The sequence below is a fragment of the Peromyscus maniculatus genome, chromosome X (genome assembly GCF_049852395.1).
Source record: "Peromyscus maniculatus bairdii isolate BWxNUB_F1_BW_parent chromosome X, HU_Pman_BW_mat_3.1, whole genome shotgun sequence".
Classification (NCBI taxonomy): domain Eukaryota; kingdom Metazoa; phylum Chordata; class Mammalia; order Rodentia; family Cricetidae; genus Peromyscus; species Peromyscus maniculatus.
The window spans coordinates 90026569-90048787 of record NC_134875.1 but is presented as its reverse complement, the minus strand read 5'-3'; the positions used below and the strand labels follow the sequence as shown (position 1 = coordinate 90048787).

Genomic DNA, 22219 nt, shown 5'->3' with positions numbered 1-22219 from the left:
CATTCTGTAGTTTACATTTTTAAAAAAGGCAGTTTCTGGGCTGACAGGCCTTCCTTCTTCCCTACTCTCCACTATAAAAATTGATGCTCAGGTCCTGCAAGGTGCATTCTCCTGAGCCCTTGGAGGCATCAGCCTCAGGCAAATAAAGTCTGCTCTTTTTTTTTTTTTTTTTTAGGTTGAACTGAGTCTATTCGTTCATTTTCTTCCACTGACTTATTTCTTACATTAGGTGAAAAACCCTGGGGCGGGCTTCCTGGTGGATCCAGCCTGACCAGGACCCTTCCTTTGCTACAAGCCTTTTTCCAGTTACCATTTCCATCTTTCCTGGACCTTCCAAGAGTCACTCCACTCTCCAAGCTCACCATGGCTGAACTGTGGCTGCTATACAACCTGAAGACCTCACCCCATCTGGGACCATGATTTCCAGCAGCCTTCTTGCCACATGAATGGAGAGTTTTGTCTCCACTCATGTATACCAATTTATATATTAAACTTCTAAGGCCGGTTCCCAAAACTCTCTCACACATTTTGATCTGGCCAACAGGCACTCTCCCTCTCAAATTTCCCTGCACTCTGCTTCTCTACACACACCTTCTCTTCCCCCACACCCCATCTCCACAGTCTACCTTCCATTCACTGCCCTCTTTCCCTTCCTTGATCTCTGAAGCTCACCCTACACACCTCAGGTCTAAACTGCTGTCCCTGTCTTTGATACAAAAGGTCCAATTGAGATCTGGGAACTTTTCCCTTCTGAGGGACCGCCTAAGTCCTGCCCAGAATAAGAAGATGGTTTTGGTCTGTAAGATTACTGATTATTTTAAGTTATTCCAGGTGTGCCACAGGAGAATTTTATCTGCTCTATGGCACCAAACTGGGTGCTGCCAGGGAGGGCAAAAGCAGTAGCAGCAGAAACAGAATAATCACTATGTATAGGTTATATTTGTTCTGTGCTCTCTAAACTCACTACGAAGCAGGCTTGGGAGATGGGATTTTGCTCTGTGACTTTGGAGTCACGCATGTTTGTCTCAATGGAGTCCAAAACCCCTATCCTGGACCAGGCTGGGGGAAAGGGAAACAACAAAATAGCCCAAGAACTAAAGGCACTGTGCCCATATGGACAGCTAATGGGCAGACTATTTCCGGCATAGCTTACTATTACTAATTTCCTTATATAGAGATGCCCATAGTAAAACCAACTCTGGTACAAGGATACAAAGGTCTGACTATTGAGCTGCTTCTGACACCCTTTCCCTGATCCTGGAATAGAGCTGGTAATTTTATTTCCTTCTTCTCGGTAACAAAAGAGATCTCCTTAGATACTCCTCCTTCTAACACTAATGTCTGTATATATTGTAGAAAGCAATTTTAACTGTTTGGTGACTCGAGACCTGTGAACAGAAACTAAAACTATGCTGTTAACCTAAGGCCTGGCTCCACAGTGCTGTTACCTCACACTGGTCAGGGTAACCTGATGCAGGTGCCAGAAGCAGGGACATTCCTTAGTGAGATTTGGAAAGTTACTCTTCACCTAGAGACAGACTAATCTTTTAAAGCACTTGTATCTACCGTCCTTCTCTTGTGGAGAGAGAGGGGGGGGCACTATTGTTTGAAACTAAAAGTAAATAATGCTTAAATTTCCTCTCTCTGCTTTTTTTAGAAGCTATCTGAGAGAGACCTCACACTGATACTAGCCATTCTAACAATTACATATAGACTGCTTCCTTGAGCTAAGACCATGGAATTCCTTCCTCTCTTTATTTTGCTATTTTGGTCCTACCTGCCTAGGCCATAGGTACTACAGTATCTTTTAAAGGAAAAGGATGTAATGGTCCACATCTGTGAGATGGTGAATCCCATAGAAACTTGTGCTCTGATGAAGAATGAGCTCAGTTTACCATGAAGTTGAACTCAGTATGAACAGAAAGCAACTAACTATATGGCTTGCCATAATCTTGGCTAATAACATCATAAAATGGATAAATGTCATGTGACTTCAACACCATCTTGATTAATGTAACCACATGGCATAAACCAAAATGGCATTACTATAAATCTTCCCCATTCCACTGAACCCTCAGAGGATCGCTGCACCCCTTTTTATATTAGACTAAGAAGATAACACCAGATCTCCAAGTTGTTTTCTTTATTTAATTTTTAATGGGTTGTTTCGTTTTAATTTTGATAGTTCTTCCACGATACATTTACAGGCTTCTTCCAATCTGGATAGCTCTCTTTAAAATAAACAAAACAAAACAAACAAAAGAAACCCCAAAGAAACAAAAGCCCCAAGTCACATTGAGTGCTAATAGGGCTTGCTTTCTTCCCTAAAATTTTCAAAATATAATACAAACTTACACGATGATCAGGGAGACTCTAAGGCAGAGGAACCTTCCCACTTTCATGGAGCAATATGTGACTTCTTATCCTCCTCAACCTGACAAAAAATTTCAGAGCTTATGCCAGGTCAAGGGCTTGGTACTTTCTTATTAGCGATCACTTGTTCAAGCTACTGTTTAGGATGCACTATTGGGCCACTCCCCTGTACAAGAGAGGAGAAGTTACTTTGGTTTACATCACACCCAACAACATGATCTTAAGCCTTACGTAGCATTAAAAATAAAGTTCTATTTCTCACCTTGATTTGTCCTACAGATGAGGTTAAAAGAAAATCAGTATCTACCACGTAGAATGCAGGCCTTTCTGTCCTATGGTAGTTTGAATAAGAATGGTGCCAATAGGCTCATATATTTGAATGCTTAGTTCCACACCCTTGTGGGACTATCTGAAAGGATTATAAGCATTGGAAGGTGTGGCCTTGTTAGAATAGGTGTGATCTTGCTGGAGCTGTCACTAAGGGTGGGCTTTGAGGTGCACAAGCCCATGCCAGGCCCAGTATCTTTTTCTCTCTGCCTATGGATCAAGATGTTGCTTCAGCTACTGTTCTATCACCTGCCTACATGTTGCCATGCTCTGCACCATAATGATAATAGACTAAATATCTGAAACTGTAAGCAAGCCCCCAATTAAATACTTTCTCTCATAAGAACTTCCTTGGTCATGGTGTCTTCACAGCCAGTAGAATAGCGACTAAGACATGTTCTATCTAAGTTAAACAGCTGCACCCTTAGATGTGCCTACCTAAAATGACCACAGCTGGACTTGTTAAATGCTATACTCCTTCACAGAAAGATGAAATAGACAGGGCCATCCCAGCCAATTTTATACAGTCAGGCCCTAATTACATGAGGCTCAAGGTCTTACGCAGGCTCTAAGGTGATAGACTAGGGAAGGCTAGAGAAAGGGGGCTCTACCTGTGTGGTTAAGAGAAAGCCATTATACATACAGGGTGAAGAGTCTTCAGTGTGACTGCTTCTGGGTCAGCAACACTCCTATCAGTAACCACTTACCATTCTCCATAAGTAAGCCCAATCAATTCAATGGTTCCCCAGGAGGAACGCTAATGAAATGGGACTTTGGTTTGTCAGCAGAATCTTATGAGGACAGAATAGACATCACTTAGCACTCCCTACCACCACCCAGGAAAAATCTCACATGGATAGAGAATTTATTTATTAATGCTGTTATGTCTCACAGTATTAAGAAAGGAAACCAGTAAGTAAAAGGAAATGCTATATATATTTATATATTTATATATAACTGACCTTCTGGGTGCTCACTCACCATATTTGGAGGCCTATACTAATATTGTTAGAAGGGTTAAAAGGGGGGATATTTCCCCCTTGCCCTCCAAATCAACTAGGTCCCTGAGGACTGGAGCATCCCTTGAAATGTTCTACAACTATGGCATGGGGTCACTTGTTCTTTTGTTTGGTGAGACCTGGAGGAGTCACTGGCTTCTTCCTCACCCAGTACAAAAGCCTGACAACCTAAAATAAAGTCCTGGAAGGTTTTTCTCCCCCTAGCTGATGGACTGGATGATCGGGAAGCCAGGGCTGCAAGCCAATCAGCCATCCTGTCCTTGTTCAAGCTGACCAACCCTAAATTAGGAGAGTAGGCCTTTCAAAGATTAAGAAAACCTGCCCTCAAGAAAGGACTAGATTTTTCAGGCTCCTGAGTCCATTTCCTCCCCCTATACGTTAAGGTCTTCCTCTCTGTTGCCTTGCTGGGTGTGTGTCTCAAATTGCTAACCAATTGTTCCCTGCCTCACCCCGGCTTTCCCTTCACCTTGTAAAGATACTAGGGGTCCTTTGAAATTGTGAGGAGAGTTTTCTTAAATAAGCTTCACTTCTCATCATTTGGCAAAACTTTGTAAAACAAGAGACCTTACCAGTTCAAAATAAGCATACTTCACAGGCGCCCGTTCTGTATGTGTGCATAGCCCCCACTTCCCTGGGTCCATTCCTGTCAGTCCCCTCCAGCCTGGCCAGTGCAATCTCACCAACACCACCTTTGCTCCACAAGACTCTTTCGTGCCCTTTGGTGCTACCTGCCTTACTGCCTGTACTGTGTTCCATCTTTTTGAGTCTTCTGGTTCTCAATATATTGCTGGGGACCTAACTTCCCAGTCCCTCCCTATTCAAATCTGCTGCCACCCGTGGTCTCCAAAAATCCCCCTCACAGCTTTTTTTTTCTTAACACTAATATCTTTTGCATAGCAAAAGGGCCATATAATTCATCCCCCGTCTTGCTACTCAGAACTGAAACACTTTCGGCAACTGGGAATTTCTTTGACTCAATTCACTTCTGTGTTGTCATCTCTCAGAAAACCTTAAAGAAATATCGGATCAGCTTGACATCCTTCAGGATCGAACTGATTCATTAACTGCAGTGGTTCTCCAAAATTGAAAAAGATTATTTCTTCTGACTATTGCAAATGGAGAGATCTGTGCCCTCTTCAAAGGACAATGTTGCTTCTACACTAGCAGACTCAGCTGGCTCAGGATAGAACCCAAAGACTTAGGAACCAGGCTCAAAAAAATTTCAACAATAAGCCTCCTCCTCTGGATGGGATTTTGGTTCCCTCCAATCCTGCCCCAGCTATATATATATATATATCCTTACCGTGTCATTAAACTTTTTGCAGAAGTTCCTCCTGGAATGAATCACTGCCAACATTAGATCCACCACACAGGACACATTAAAAACAGCATTTTCATAAAGTCATTCCAGACCAACAAACTTCTGAAAGAGGCCCCTTCTACCAGCACAAAGTAGACGGACATAAAACATTTTGTCCTATCTTTTATACATAAAGGGTATGAGATAAAGGGAATCACCCGCACAAAAACCAGGGCCATGCTACAGGCAAAAGGATTTCAAAAGCCTAATGCCTGAGGAATTCTAGAAAACAGCCAGCCCTCATCACAGGCCCTGGGGCCAGAAGGTCAAAAAACAGGCCATCTGACTTATCTCTCACTCTGCAGTTTATCCAAAAAAGGGCAGTGTCTCAGCTTGTAGAAGCCAGTTGCTCCCTATTCCCTACTTTCTACTACAAAACCCGATTCTTAGGCTCTGTATGCTGTGCTCTCCTGTACCCTTGGATACTGAGCCAAGGCATTTGGAGATGCCAGCCTTTCAGCCCAAGTCTACTCTCACCATTCTGAGCTTGAACTGAGTCTGTTCTTTCATTTTCCTATGATGACTTCCTTCTTACAGTTATAAATTTTGTTTCAGTTATCAAATATGATTTATAAAACCACCTTCATTAGCTGTAGCCCCAGTGGAAATGTAATCTTTGAGTCCTTTCTGGTGTTGTTTTATCCCACGTGTTTATGTGATACTACTGGAATTCCCTCCTCCATTCCCTCCTGTTTTCTTGAGGAATGGAAGAGCTTTCTCGGTGTTCCTTTGTGTCTTAGCCACACCTGGGATCAAAGGCACTGATGAACAAAAAGGCCTCCTAACCTTTTCTTTTGTTGTCACAGGCCATGGAGGTGGGGAGAGCTTTGTGGATCACTGCTTATTGTGGTTGTCTTCTGTCTGACCAATGTCTCTAGATGGAAAAGGTTAGAGATAAATGTTCTTCATTTGGTGGTTGTCGAGGTTGGAGTGTGAAACGTTCACCATCATCTCCAAGAGTGAGCCAAATAAATCCTTTCTTCCCAAATTTACCTTTGACTCCAATATTTAATCAAAGCAGCAGAAAGGAAACTGGAAGACATAAACCCAAGGCCTAGCCACAGCCATAAGTCTCAACTCAAACCTAACCCTTAAACTAGCTCTATCCCTAGCATGAATATTAACACTAGCCCAAGATAGGACCATAGTCCAGACTCTAGACCAAATATTTATCCTAGCCCAAACTCTAACTATAACCCTCACCCTAATACCAGCCCTATCCCAAACATGAACCCCAAGTTTAATATTAGCCTAGGACTAGGCCTAACAATATCCTTAAAACAATACCTAACCTTCCTCCAATCCTAATCTTAAATTTAGACCTAATCCTAACCATGGCTCCAAATCTAAATCTAACCTTAAAACTATCCTAGCTTATCCCTAAGCAAAATCCTAAAATCTATCACTAGCTTTATCCCTAACTCCAACCTTAGCCCAACACAAGTCAAAGCCACAGCCCTAATCCTAACCCTAGAGGATAATAACCCTTGCCTATATCCCTGCGTATACCTATTCATATCGTTAAACTTAACCTTAGCCTAGACCTATTCCTCACCCTAACACTAGCCATAGCTCAAATCTGAATCCTAACCAAAACTCTAGCATTAATCCTAATCCTGTCCTTAACCATAACCCTAATCCGATTCATAGGCCTAAACTTCAGCTTGGGCTATACACCAAGACTGTGTTTCAAACAAACAAACAAACAAACAAATGAACAACAAACAAACAAACAAAAAACGCCCCCCAAAATATCTTAAATTATAAATTAATTATCTGTAAAGGCAAAATTAACTCCAATCCTAAATATTCCAATGAATCCAACTCTAGCCCTATCCTTATTCTAAACCTAAACCTATCCTTAGTCTTAGCTCAAAGCCTAACCCTTGCCTGTTGTAGCCCTAGACTTAACCATAAAATTAGCCATAACATAAACCTCTGCCATTGCCCCAACTCTAGCCCTAGCCCTAACCCTAGCCACAGTCATGACATTAACCTTAAACATATTACAACTAGCCCTAGTGCTAGACGTAACCTTAATCCTAGCATTAGCTTTAGACCTAATCAAAGCCCTAACATAACCCTAGACATAAATGTTAGCACACTCAAACTCTAGCCATAGCATAAACATAACCCATATTCTTTCTTAAAAGATTTCTGTTTATTGTATTTGTGTAAGTATTTTGCCTGCCAAAAGAGGATGCCTGATACCCTAAAACTAAAGTTATAGATGTCTGTAAGCAATCATGTGGGTACATGGAACTGAATATGGGTCCTCTGGAAGGGCAGAAATTGTTCTTGATTGCCCATCCTTCTAGCTCCTAGTCCAAACTCTTTTTTTATTATTAACTCTTTTTTAATTTATTTATTTTTTCATTTTACATACCAATCATAGTTCCCCTCCCTCCCCTTCTTCCCCTCCCCTCCTACCTCCCCCTCACCTCACCCCCATCCATTCCTCATATGGGGTAAGGCCTCCCATGGAGAGTCAACTTCGGCTGGCATACCAAGTTGGGGCAGGACCAAGCTCCTCCCCCCTGCACCGAGGCTGAGCAAGGTATCCCACCATAGGGAATGAGCACTAAAAAGCCAGCTCATGTATCCAGGATAAGTACTGGTCCCACTGCCAGGGGCCCCACAAACAGATCAAGCCACACAACTGTCACCCACATTAAGAGAGCCTAGTTCAGTCCTATGCAGGTTCCTCAGCTGTCATTCCAGAGTTGGTGAGTTCCACTAGCTCGGGTCAGATGTCTTTGTGGTTTTCCCGTCATGATCTTGACCTCCCTTGCTCCTATATTCCCTCTTTCCTCTCTTCAACTGAATTCCAGGAGCTCAGCCTAGTGCTTGGTCTCTGCATCTGCTTCCATCAGTTACTGGATGAAGGTTCTACGATGTCAATTAGGGTAGTCACCAATCTGATTACATGAAAAGGCTAGTTCAGGTATCCTCTCCACTATTGCTAGGAGTCTTAGCTGGGGTCATCCTTGTGAGTTCCTGTAGCCCAAACTCTTAACCTAACCCTATTCCTAGCAATAATCCTCATTTCAGCACAACCCTAGCCCTAAACGTTATAAAAGTCACACCCTTGCCATAGCCATGGCTCTAAACTCTTTTTAATTTTAATTTTATTTTATTTTACAATAGTATTCAGTTCTACATAACAGCCACAGATTCCCTTGTTCTCTCCCTTCCTGTCCCCCTCCCCTCCCCCCCAGCCCACCCCCATTCCTACCTCCTCCAGATCAAGGTCTCCCCCGAGGACTGAGATCAACCTGGTAGACTCAGTCCAGGCAGGTCCAGTCCCCTCCTCCCAGATTGAGCCAAGCGTCCCTGCATAAGTCCCAGGTTTCAAACAGCTAACTCATACAACGAGCCCAGGACCTGGTACCACTGCCTAAACTCTTAACCTAGCCCTATTCTTAGCACTGATCCCAACCCTAGCTATAGACATAGCCCTAACTCTAAATCTGAATCAAATATTAACCATACTCTGAATCCCAATCCTTGCTGTAAACACAAGCTCAGCCGTAGTCATACTTTAGCCATAGTCATAACATGAGTCCTGACAGTAATACTACACCTACCACTACCATTACTCTATTCCTCGTCTAGAACTAACACTCATCAAAGCTCTAACCCCAACCCTAAACCCAGTTCTAACCAGGAACCTCCCTCTGGCCTAACTCTAGAACTACCTGTATCCTAACCTTAACCAAACCCCTGACTCTAATGCTACCCTATACCTATTTGTGCCAGTTGGTTTTTGCCAACTTCACACATATCCAGAAAGAGGGAATCATGATTGAGAAAATGCCTCCATAAAAATGGCCTGGAGGCAAGTCTATGGGGGTATTGTCTTAATTAATAATTGATGTGGGCAGGCTGGAATCAACCCATGGTGGAGGTTACAATCCCTGGGAAGCTGGTCCTGAGCTGTGTAAGAACACAGGCTGAGAAAGCCATGAAATTCTTAACCCAAACTTTTTACCTAGCCTTAACCCTGAATCTAGCAATAGACCTATCCTGAAGTCTAAAGCTAACTCTCAATCTAGTTCTATACCTAGCATTAATATTAACCATAGTACTTGCAATAACCTTATTTCAGTTAATTTAACCCTAGCCCGAGCCAAATTCTGAACTCCAAAATCAACAATATCCTACCAGTGTCTATAATATTAACTCTTAACCCCTAACCCTTAATCTTAACCCTATCTTGACCTTAACCTGAGACCATAACACTAACTCCTAACTTTAACCCTACTCTGGCTCACTTACTAATGAACTCATGGCTTAGCTCGCTTTCTTATACAGGCCAGGACTGCCTGCCCAAGAATGGTGCTATCCACTATGGCTTGGACCCTCCCACATCAATTAAGACAATCAAGACCATCCCTCACAAACATGTCCACAGACCAACCTGATAAAGATAATTATTAGCAACCTCACATGCACCAAACATGGGAGGATTTAAAAAGTATCAACAAGCCAAACACTTTAAAACTGGAATGCAAGAGGGGTAAATGAGCTCTGTGGCACTGAATAAAACACTAATGGTGAACATCCTGACTACATCACACATCTATCTCCCTATGATATGATGGTCTAAAGACAGCAGAAACCTGGAAGTTTAAAGTAAATCAAACGTCCCTATTTTTGCTAATTCAGATTGAGCTGCTGTGACAGTATCATTCTGTAAACATAGAGCTAATGAAAAGTCAAGTTCTAAGTAAGGATTCTGAAGTATGCATTAGTTGCATGTCCATGCTGGTATGTGGTTGAAATTGATTCATATAACACTCACTAGAGAAAAGGTGGGCTGTTTCACTTTGCTTTGTATCTCTCATTTACCATGTCCAAAAGTATTCAGGATATTTTCCTGTTTAATAGCAGCTAGTGATTTAGCATTAAAAGATCTTTAATTAGTGAACAAATTGTCTTCATCTGAATGCTAAATGACCTATGAGCCACATGCTAACAGAATTATAAAGATATATACAAATAGTATTACCATGTTATTCTAAAAGGACTAAACCTGATAGTTTTACAGAAACACTGGTAACCTGGAATATAGAGCACGCTCTGTTTCAGAACTAGAATATGTGCTTTCTTTTCTCTCTGGTGCTCACAAAACATAGAGAAACCATGGGATCTGCAATATGACAAAGGTGGAGACTTGGAGGAACTTTATGCTAACTGGTGTATGGTTAATTACATGTAAGGGGGGATTAGACATAGGTCATTAAACACTAGTCATCTAGAGATACAAATGTACATATTTTCGCCAGATGGGGGCTCAAAAGTCAACTGCCTTGAAGATATTTTAAGAGGAAATAATACCACCCACCTTCCTTGATTCTCTAAAACAGTGGGTTCTCAACCTTCCTAATGCTGCAACCCTTTAATACAGTTCCTAAAGTTGTGGTTACCCCCAACTATAAAATTATTTTGTGGCTACTTCATAACTGATATATCAATATTAATGTAAATATCTTTTGGAGATAGAGATTTGCCAAAGGGCTTGTGACCTACAGGTTGAGAACTCTGCTCTAAAAAACATACAAGTCTGACAGACAAGCACCAGGCCGAGCTCCAGGTATCCAGTCCAGAGAGAAGAGGGATTCTATGAGCAAGGGGCATCACAACCAAACCAAGCTAGTGGGAACTCATAAACTTGAGACCAACAGCTGGAACCTCCATGGGACTGGACTAGGTCCTCTGCATAAGCGAGATAGTGAGACCTTAAACAACAGCCCAGACTGGCCTTGAACTTGGAGTCCTTCTCTCAGTCCTCCCAACTGCTGTGTTTTCTTTATCTTCCCTCCCTTCTATTGTATTATTTTGAAGACAAGGTGTCTAGTGCAGGGTAACTGAATTCCCCTGTATAGTGAGGATGACCTTGAACTTCTACTCCTACTCCCTCTACCTACTGAGTGCTGGGGTTATAGGCATTCTTGGTTTATATGATACTAGAATAGGTCCCTGTGTCATGTACATAGCAGCCAAACATGAGAGTGTTTTTTAAATTATTTTATTCATTATTTTTATTTTTATTTATTTCATTAAAATGTTTATACAATAATTTTGATAATGTTTTCCCTTTCCCCAAACTCCTCTTAGATTCTCCTGACCACCTCCCTATCAATCCAGCTTTATTCTTTATTTGTCTCTCCCCATCCAAAATAAAAAAAAGGAAAAATCAAAACAAACTACTAGAGAGGAGAAAGATAATCGTTAGTATTACCCAACTACAAATCTGTGAACTACAACAGCAACCTGCCTGAAAGATATACTTGTACAGTGGTGGCACAAAGGTTATGGGAGTAACTAACCAATTTTGATTAGATTTAAGGCCCACTTCCTGAGATGGAACATGTGGGCCTAGGGGGGAAAAACCTACTATTACTCTACTAACAGAAAATAGCAATAAAATGACTCCTGATAACATACTGCTATACCCATTGATCAGTGCTGTACTCAACCCACATCAAAGAAGCTTCTTCTTGCGGTAGATGGGCATTAACATAGAAACCCATGACTAGACAATGTGAAGAATCATGGACTTCGGAGCACTTAGTCCTAAGTTGAATGTCTTCATCAAACTTCTCCCCTCAAGGTTCAGGGATCTATGTGGAAGAGGAGGCAGAAAGATTATAAGAGACAGAGGTGATGGATGACTCCAAGGAAACAGTATCTTTCAGACATATCAGGACTGATGCCACATAGGCACTCACAGAGACTGTGACAGCACTCTTAAGGCCTATACATATTGAAACCAGACAAATCGCTGCACAGAAAAGGGGAAGTAGACACAAAATCCCACCATTAACCAAGAAACTACTTGCAATTGATTCTTGCTGGGAAATGGGAAAATATGTTTTCTCCAAGGAAGTGTCACTAGCTGTATCAACTACACTCCAGGTCAGGCCTCATACCCAAGAGTAGTGGAACAGCACAAAATGGACTCCAGGTATTTTGTGTGTGGTAGGAATATTTTTGTTTCATTTTGTTTTGTTTTGGCATTTTTAAAATCTGAGTGTTTTAAATGGCATTTTCAAACCAAATTAAGCTTGGCCTGAATTTAACATAAAGAGATGTCTGTAAAGTAAAGAAAATCATGTAATATTTTTGCTGCCTGCTGGCTTGCATTAAATATCCAGCACCTATTTGGTGCTATTAGGCTTTGATATACTGTTTTCAAATTGTTCTATAAGACTATTTTGTAAAGTGGCCTGTTTCAGTTGTGTTGAAAAATGCAAATAACCTTTAATAAAAATACTCTAAAAAAAGAGTTTACCGTGTTCTACAAAGGCCATGCCTGGGTAGATTGTTCTCTCTTTAGTTCTCAAATATTTTGAAATAATTAGAACACTGTTTAATTCTATATGTGATACAAGCAGGTATGAATGCAACTAATTCAGATTTCCCCCTAGCCAAAAATAGAACCGATTTTCAATATAAACATTTATAAGTGAACTAAAAGTAAACATGACTTTACCTCTGAATTTTTGATGAACTTGTTTTTACATAATCTGAAGAAACGGCTGGCAGCTTAAGTGACACCAAAGAGACAAAGGACAAGGGAAATATTAGGGGTTATAAAGGATTCTGTCTTTTTTATCTCTTAAAGGAAATGCTGTTTTCAAAGTCTCTGGTGACAGCATAGAATGTTGCCTTTCCAAAAGCAAAAACGTTCCTTTTGAAGTCCTTCAGAACATGTGTTATGTTACCCTCCAGCTGTGAAAGTGAGAGTCTGTGTCTCCCTCTTAAACAGAAAGTATCGGCATTGTTGCCAATTATGGTAACCCCCATCTCCTTTAGATGCCAGTGCAAGTAAAGAATGTTACATGCTCTGTGATTTTTTTTTGCTTCACAGAAGATGAGTGTGCTTTGAAATCAGCTGTCTAATTTATTCCTGTGTATCTTGCACAGGCTGAACAAACGATATTCATTAATTGGCATGTGAGAAAGCAGTGGTTTCCATATTAAGACTAGTACCCTGTCCCTTGGTGTTTTCTGAAGGTGTGTGAGTGAACTAAAAGCTTACTTCTCTTCCAAAGCTTTGTTGTCTTTTAACTACTCTTGTGGCTTTTTTTTTTCATGTATTCTCTTTAGAAGACCACACAGCAGCCTTCATAGAGTCCTAGCTGTGATTAAGGTTACAGGAGAGATGAAAGGATGATAGATAAATACACTTGCCCAGTTAAATTTTCATCCCTGCTTGAAAGCTAAATTGTTTGCAACAAAGTTCAAAACAGGTATTCTCTGAGAAGTACTGTAGTTGAACTATTTTTCCTCCCAAGGCCATCATTTATACTGATAGAAATCTTTCTCAAGAATGCTTTGAGTTGAATGTTTTCTTTCTCAATACTTTTCTCTGATAGATTGCATGCTCTTGAGCTTTCTTTTTTCTTTTTAAAATTTATTTATTTTACATCCCAACAGAAGTTTCCCCTCTCTCCTCTCTCTCTGTTCCCTCCCCTTCCCTCCCCTCTGCTCCCCGCAAATCATTCTTCCTCTGTTTCTGTTCAGAAAGGGACAGGCCTCCCATGGGTATCAACAAAGCATGGCATATCAAGTTGTAGTAAGACTAAGCATCTCCCCTTGTATTAAGGCTGGGCAAGAAAACCCAGTAGGAGGAATAGGTTCCCAAGAGCCAGCCAAAGCATTAAGGACAGCCCCAGATCCATTATTAGGAGTCCCACACGAAGACTAAGCTACACAACTGCCATATATATATATATATATATATATATATATATATATATATATATATATATATATAGTCAATCCCATGCAATCTGCCAGGTTGTCAGTTCAGGCTCTGAGTTCCTATGAGCCAGGTTAGTTGTTTCTGTGGATTTTCTTGTGATGTCCTTGACCCCTCTGGCTTTACAATCCTTCCTCCCTCTTTTCAGGAGGATTCCCTTGAGCTCAGCCTAATGTTTGACTATGAGTGTGCATCTTGTTACTACAGTTACTAGATGAAGGCTCTCTAATGACAATCAGGGTGGTCACCAATATGATCACAGGAGATGCCTAGTTTAGGCTACATATCCACTACTGCTGGGAGTTTGTCATAAAAACAAGATTCACTTGTGACAGACTGAAATTCTTATCCTTTTTTATATCTTATATTAAGGGATATTATTGATTTATGAAATATTCTTATGATTTACTTAATTTGTAAATGACCCCATTAACATTCCAGGTATTTTAATTTTCTTTCTTTATTTTCTTACAATATATAAATATGCTATGCAGAGAAAGTGCAAGCAGTCAGGCTGTTGTCCCTGCAGCTATTGATATCAACTTCTCATCAAAGAAGCTCCTGGAAGTTTGGTAACTAAAAAACTGCACAAAGTGTATTTCTTCTATGTTAGATTACTGTTACAAATTCCACTTATTCTTTCTTTGCTCTCTTTCAAATTCATGGCCTCTTTTTCATTAATTGTTATTGCATACTTATATGTATATGCATATATATTCTGGAACATAACCTGCTCAGTCTGTATAATGTTACTTGTGTGTATGTTTTCAGGGCTGACCATTTGGTATTAGAGAACCAATTGGTGTGTTCTTTCCTGAGGAACTATCTCTCGCACTCTAGCCTGTAGTTCTTCGGGTAGGGTAGAGGCCTCCTGGTCCTTTCCTCATCCACTTTTGCATGTTGTTCTTGTTCAGCTCATGTTAAAGCAGATGTACTGATGAGACTTTATGGGTGTAGCATCCGTCATTCCTAGGAAACACAATCTCACTGCAAACTCCCTGATCTTCTGGCTCTCACAATCGTTCTGTCCCCCTTTCCACAATGTTCTCTGAGCCATAGGTGCAGGAGTGTTTTGTAGCTGTATCCATTGGGAGTGAGTCTTACCTTTTTTATAAATTACTTTTATTTTTACAACTTCTTTATGTTCAGGGCTACAAATCAAAACTATGAACAGAAATACTTTTTTACAGAAGCCAAGTAGACAAATAGCAACATCTGACTATTTTAGGTATACAAGGAACAAACTGTGGAAGAGGATCAAAGAAGATTCACTAGATAATTGTCTTGAAATTTAAAAACTCTAGGGTCACTGGACATGTTGGCACATACATGTAATCCCAGCACTGGAGAGGATGAGGAAGGATGATCTTAAGTTTGTCCTGGGCTTCATAGCAAGGGGAAAGTAAGGTAAAGTGGGAAGAGATGCAATACTGCATAGAAAGCTGGGGGAGAAATAGTATGTTTGAAAATGGTCATTGGGACAGGGATAGCTCGTAATAGAGCATTTGGCTACCACACACAAATCCCTTGGTTTTGTCCACACCACCGTCAAAGAAAATTGCAAGCTAAGCAGGTTCTTGTTATTCAATAAATCTGTTTTCTTAAAAATAGGAGGAGGAAGAAAGGAAATGCTTTTTATTTGTGAATTAAATGCACCCAAATGAATATGAGTTAAGAACAGAGAACTGGATGTCTGCCAGGAAGACCAGGTAGGCTGCCCACGGACTTTCTCCACTCTATTATCTCAGAACCAATTCTCAGAGTTGCTCTTAGTGCTGCAACAGAACATCAGCTCTAGCTTCCCCTCCCTCCTTGTGCATACCCACTGCGTATCCCACAAAACACCCCCACTTCCCACTTCATCACTGTGTCCTTGCCCCCAAACCCGGCAGACACTCCCTGCTCAACCAGAGGCCATGCCTGTCAGAAGACCAAGTAGGCTGCCCACAGACCTCCCCCACTCTCTCCATTACCCTAGACTCAAATATAAGGGTCACCCCTAGTGCTGCAACACAACCCCAGGAGCAGCTTACCCTCCCGCCTGTCCGTGCCTCCTGTGGATCCCTCAGCCTATCTCTCCCTGGTCTCTGCTTCCCTCAGCCTCCAATACCAGCAACCATTGCCCAGTGAACATTCCAGCTGAACAGACCCATAAAACAGGCAACACACTATCTGATTATCCACAGAAGAAACAGAAACCAAGGAACAAAACACCCCCCCAAGACAAACCCAGAAATCAGCAACTAGACCTATAATCACCCCTATCCCAGATGCCTAGAGGGAAGCTTAAGAACACAATCAATAACAGCCAGGGCCATATGTCCGCACCAGAGCCCAGCTATCCTACCACAGCAGGTCCTAAATATTCCAGCACAGCTGAATCATAAGAAGAAGGCCTTAAAAGCAACTATATGAAAATGATAGAGGTTAATAAAGAGGAAATTGATAAATTCCTTAAAGAAATCCAGGAATATACAAAAAAATCAGTTGTAGGAAATGAATAAATCCCTTTAAGAAAGCCAAGGGAAAAAGCCAAACAATCGAAGAAAACAAATAAAACTGTTCAAGCCCTGAAAAATGGAAATAGAAACAATAAAGAAAACACAAACTGAGGGAATCCTGGAAATGAAAAATTTAGAAAAGAGAATTTAGGAAAGACAAGCTTCACCAACAGAACACAAGAGATAATCTCAAGCATTGAAGATATGATAGAACAAATGTGTGTATCAATCAAAGAAAATATTAAATCAAAAATATCCTGACACAAAATGTCCAGGAAATCTGGGACACTATGTAAAGACTAAACCCAAGAATAATAAGAATAGAGGAAGGAGAAGAAACCTACCTCCAAGGCCCAGAAAATGGTTTCCACAAAATCACAGAAGAAAAATTCCCTAACCTAAAGAAGGAGATGCCTATAAAGGTACAAGAAGCATACAGAACACCAAATAGAAAGGACCAGAAAAGGAAATCTCCCCCACCACATAATCAAAACACTAAAAATAGAGAACAAAGAAAGAATATTAAAAGATACAAGGGGAAAATACTAAGTAACCTATAAAGGCAGACCTATAAGAATTACACCCGACTTTTCAAAGGAGACTCCAAAAGCCAGAAGGGCCTAGACAGATGTGATGCAGACTCTAAGAGACCACAGAGGCCAACCCAGATTTCTATGCCCAGCAAACTTTCAACCACAATAAATGGAGAAAATAAGATATTCCATGATAAAACCAAATTTAAACAATCTCTATCTACAAGTCCAACACTACAGAAGGTGCTAGAAGGAAAAATCCAAACCAAGGAGGTTAACTATACACATGAAAACACAGGAAGTAATATTCTCACATCAGCAAAACCAAAAGAAGGGAAATACAGACACCACCACCAACAACAACAACAAAAGCAAAATAATAGAAATTAACAATAAGTGTTCTTTGATACCTCTCAATATCAATGGACTCAATTCCTGCAATAAAAAGACACAGATTAACAGAATAGATATGAAAGTAGGACCCATCCTTTTGCTACATACAAGAAACACATCTTAACATCAAGGATAAATATTACCTCAGTGTAAAGGGTTGGAAAAGATATTCCAAGCAAAAGGACCTAAGATACAAGCTGGTATAGCCATTTCAATATATAACAAAATAGATTCCAGACCAAAATTAATGGCTGAGAAACACTTAAAGAAAGATTCAACATCCTTATCCATCAGGGAAATGCAAATCAAAAGTGCTTTGAGATTCCATCTTATACCTGTCAGAATGGTTAAGATCAATAACACAAGTGACAGTTCATGCTGGTGAGGATGTAGAACAAGGAGAATACGCCTCTATTGCTGATGGGAGTGCACACCTGTATTAACACTATGAAAACTGCCATTCCTCAGAAAGTTGGGAATTGATCTACCTCAAGACCCAGCTATACCATTCCTAGGCATATACCCAAAGGACACTCAATCCTACCACAAGGACACTTGCACAGCTATGTCAATAGTGGTTTATTCATAATATCCAGAAACTGGAACCAACCTAGATGTCCCTCAACAGAAGAATGAATAAAGAAAATGTGATAAATTTACACAATGGAGCATTACTCAGTGGTTAAAAAAAATGACTTTATAAAAATTGCATTCAATCTAGTAGATGCAACTAGAAAAAAAAATCCTGACTGAGGTAACCCAGACCCAGAAAGACAAACATGGTATATACTCACTTATAAGTGGATATTGGCTTTTAGGTAAATGATAATCAAGCTATAATCCACAGACCCAGAGAGAATAGGTAAAGAGAAAGGCTCTAGTGGGAAGCATGGGAAGAGGAAACAGAATCGATTCTGTGGGTGGACTGTGGGCAGATGAGGATGGGAGCAGAAGGGGTCAGGTCAGGATGGGGGAGGAAAGGAGGGAGAGAGTACAGGAAGAGAAGTTGGAATTGGGGTGCACTTAAGGGGTAGAGTGGAAACCTAGTGCAGTGGTAACTTCCTGGAATCTATGAGGGTGACCTTAGTAATAACTCCTAATAATGGAGGATACAGAATTTGAACTGGCCACCTTTTGTAGCCAAGCAAGGCTTCCAGTGGTGGGACTGGGTTACATTAGGTTGGGTTGTTTGCCGAGGAGGTCCTGTGGTGATCTCTAAACATCCCAGGCTGATGCTAGGATAGAGGGTCACTCTCTGAAAACTGTCAGTGGGGATCCATTGCTGAAGATAACTTCCACTCAGCTCATTGAATGTAGATAGGTCGAGCTGGTGCAGGCTTAGAGCTTTACCCACAGCCAGATGTTATGCCCAGAGAGTCTAAATTGAAGGTCTCTATTGGGTTCCTTCCCTTGGAGATTGAGGAATCCCTCGGAAGAGGGAGTGGAAAGATTGTAGGCATCAGAGCGGGTGGAGGAAGCCAGGAGAACGGCTCACCAAATCTACTACAAAGGGATGACATGGGCCCCAGAGTGAAGCGGCAAGCATGAGCCTGCATGGGTCTGCACCAGGTCCTCTGCAAATATGTTATAGCTGTTAGCTTGGCGTACTTGTGAGATTCCTAACTCTGGGAGTTAGGACTCTTGATGCCTGCTCATGAGACTCCTTTCCTTCTATCGGGTTGCCGTGTCCAGTTTTCACCTTATCTTATTGTATTTTGTTTTAACCTGTTTGGCTGGCTTTTCTAGGAGGCCTGTTCTTTTCTGAAGAAGAAACTGGCAAAATCCATGTCTGAAAATACAGTATGGAAAATGAAAAACTAGCAAATGTATCAACCCCAAGTGGGGGAATCTTTTTCAAAGAAGAGCACGCTTCTTCACACATTTTCTCCCCAAAAGTAACAAACATATTATATATGTGTATGTGTATACACACACACACAAACACACACACACACACACACACACACGCACGCACGCACGCACGCACGCACACAAATACATACATAAATAAATACATATAAATTAGGCCTCATACAGCCTCACCTGCCTTTGAACTATGTAGCTGGTGCTGGCCACTGACATCCTTATTTTTTTGTCTCTCCAAATTGCTAGATTTATAAATATCTACTGCCATGCTAAGACACCTATTAGATTTTAAAAGTCATGTCAACTGTATAAAAATCCACAAACTATATGATACCTAGATAAGTAAAATAAGAGGTCCTAAAAAGGCCTGTTTTGTAAAACAACTAGACAAACATACAAATGATGTTTTAGCAAGAGACAAAGCACTAAGATTTTTAGTTGCTTGTGTAACTATGTCAAGAACATTGATTGGTAAAAAGACAAGAACCATATTTTTGCCTTGCATGTTTTACCTGTAGTATCATGGAGTGAATATAGATACAAAGAAAACCTACTGTAAAAAATTAACTTGCCGGGTGGTGGTGGCGCACGCCTTTAATCCCAGCACTCGGGAGGCAGAGCCAGGCGGATCTCTGTGAGTTCGAGGCCAGCCTGGGCTACCAAGTGAGCTCCAGGAAAGGCGCAAAGCTACACAGAGAAACCCTGTCTCGAAAACCCCCCCCAAAAAAAAAAATTAACTTTGGGGCTGACAAGATGTCCCAAGGGATAAAGACATTTGCCACTATGTCCACTATGTCTAATAACCTGAGTTTGACCCTTGGGATCCATACGGTTAAAGGAGAAACTCCTGCAAGTTGTCCTTTGACATCTGTATGAACACTGTGACATGCACACTCATACTCATACATACACATAATAAAAATATAATAAACTTTTAGCAAAAAAGAATGCTGTTAATCAATATTAATACAGACTCCAATGATTTGAAATTGATAATTTTATACTATACTTGATTAGACCTGCAGGCTATCCACAAAAAAAGAGAGTTAGCTAAAGAAATATTATAACAAGACAGAGCTTGGGTATGGGTTGGGGAGAATGACTGCTGTAAATAAGAAAATATTCCTTATATGGTATAAACCTTCAAGCACTTCATACACTCATGCTAAAATGGCCATGAGTCAAATATATCTGAAAGTAAATTTTCTCTTAAAATATTCTGCAATTCATGGATACTTACTGCATAACACCTCTCCACCTTTGCAACAGGTCGTAATTTTCCCCTGTGATATTTTTACTTTAACCTCAGGCTAGAGAAATGAGGGTAGAAAAGCAGGGAAGGGTAATCATAATCATTAAGGAAACAGGCAGTGTACAGAGGCATCTCAACTGAAAGGCAATGTTTCCAAACTTAAATCCCATCTTAGAAATTAATAACATGTTATTTTCTTAATTACATTCTGGGCTGTTTACACTGGCCACTAAATCAGTAAGGGCCATAAATCTCTTTCTAGAAGGGGAAGGGTGCCCTAGTCTAACAATTTAAACCATCTGGAAGACCAGCATACCCCTGCTTGGGACAAAGATAACTGTGTCCTTTGTAAGTGTCCCTATCACAAAAGTAGCCTGTAGTCTTTCTGCCCTTGAGGATCACTGTTTTCAGAGATAACCATGTCGCCCATATTGTCCACACCATCAAAGAAATCCAAGATTCCAGAGAAGCCTCTGTCCTCAAAAATATGCGTGTTCCCAGGGATGCCAAGTTTTTAGAGATTATCAAAGCCTCAGATGTATCTGTGTTCCCAGAGATTTCCATGGCTTTGAAGATGTCTACACTCCCAGAGAGGTTCATTTATGGTCATGAGAGGTATATTTATGATCCTACAGCAGTCATGATAGAGGTCTGTACACTGGATTTTTGCTTGATCTATCTAAGCAAAGGCCTCCTCTGGACAGGGTGCCATTTAGACCTCCACTGACACTCATGAAGCTTAGAGGATAGGTTCATTTATGGTCATGAGAGGTATATTTATGATCCTACAGCAGTCATGATAGAGGTCTGTACACTGGATTTTTGCTTGATCTATCTAAGCAAAGGCCTCCTCTGGACAGGGTGCCATTTAGACCTCCACTGACACTCATGAAGCTTAGAGGATAAAAGGACTTCCCAAGTACTAGGACAATACATTCCTTAATTGACATCTCTTCTGGTGACTCATCACAGGTTTCTAGTTTCTGTCTCCAGAACAAAGAATGACATGAAAAAGAACCAAAGAGAAAAAAGTGGTCTACAGGGATCCTGCTTCTATTATTTATAAGTGGCAAATTATCCTTTCTACTGGCCAGGTTGAGCACTGGACAACAGGAGTGCACAGCAAGAGGTCCCAAGATCTCTAACCTATGAAGTCAGGGTGAGAATGCAGAGCATTGGAAGTATGCTTGGGAAAAAGAAGGTCCCAAGGGTATGGAGAGATGGAAATGTGCAGTGGGAGGTTATGAACAAGCAGAATATCATAAGTGTTCATGGGAAGCAGAAGGTTCCAAGACCTCTAACCTGTCATGTTTGGCTGGACATAAGACATGGGACTGCATAGTATATATAATCCCTGAGACTTCCAGCCTGACTGAGTCTGTCAAGTCGGTTGCAAGGAGTGTACAGCTGAGGCCAGGTGTCCTGATTCATGAAACTTGAGAACTCTAAATCTGTCCTGTTGGTGTGAGCACAGCAGAACAATGGAAGAGTGCTCCAGAGGCTGGAGGTCCTGAGACCCCCAACCGGTACAGGCAAGGGCGAGAGGCATGCATAAAAGTGGTGGGGTTCCCAAGATATCTAACCTATCTGGTCGGATTATGGCTGAGAATCTCCTTTGGGGACTTTTCTCTTTACCTTTTCTAGTTGATACACATCTGTCTCAAGCATTGCTCTTCTTTTTAATTTCCTGAAAGCTCCTTAATATACTCTCTCCCTGTATGGCCACACCAATTCAGTGCAACATAAGGACAAATCCCCTTGTGAGAAATTCAGACACTATGTGAAAGGCTCGTGTTTCTATACTAAGTGTCACACTTGCCACATT

The 22219-nt window shown here is 41.0% G+C and overlaps 1 protein-coding gene across 4 annotated transcripts in view; it reads right to left on the bottom strand.

Moving 5' to 3' along the window:
• Asb12 (ankyrin repeat and SOCS box containing 12) overlaps positions 1–22219 on the bottom strand; it is a 76592-nt gene that overhangs the window by 15862 nt on the left and 38511 nt on the right. For 2 of the 4 annotated variants that reach the window (XM_042269283.2, XM_076561712.1), the window contains one exon: positions 5866–5953. The exons of 1 other annotated variant lie outside the window; for it this stretch is intronic. The gene's annotated coding sequence lies outside the window, so the exon portion shown is untranslated. Of the gene's footprint in view, positions 1–2355; positions 2435–5865; positions 5954–22219 lie in introns of all 4 variants that reach the window. One more of the 4 variants, XM_076561711.1, reaches the window with a different exon arrangement.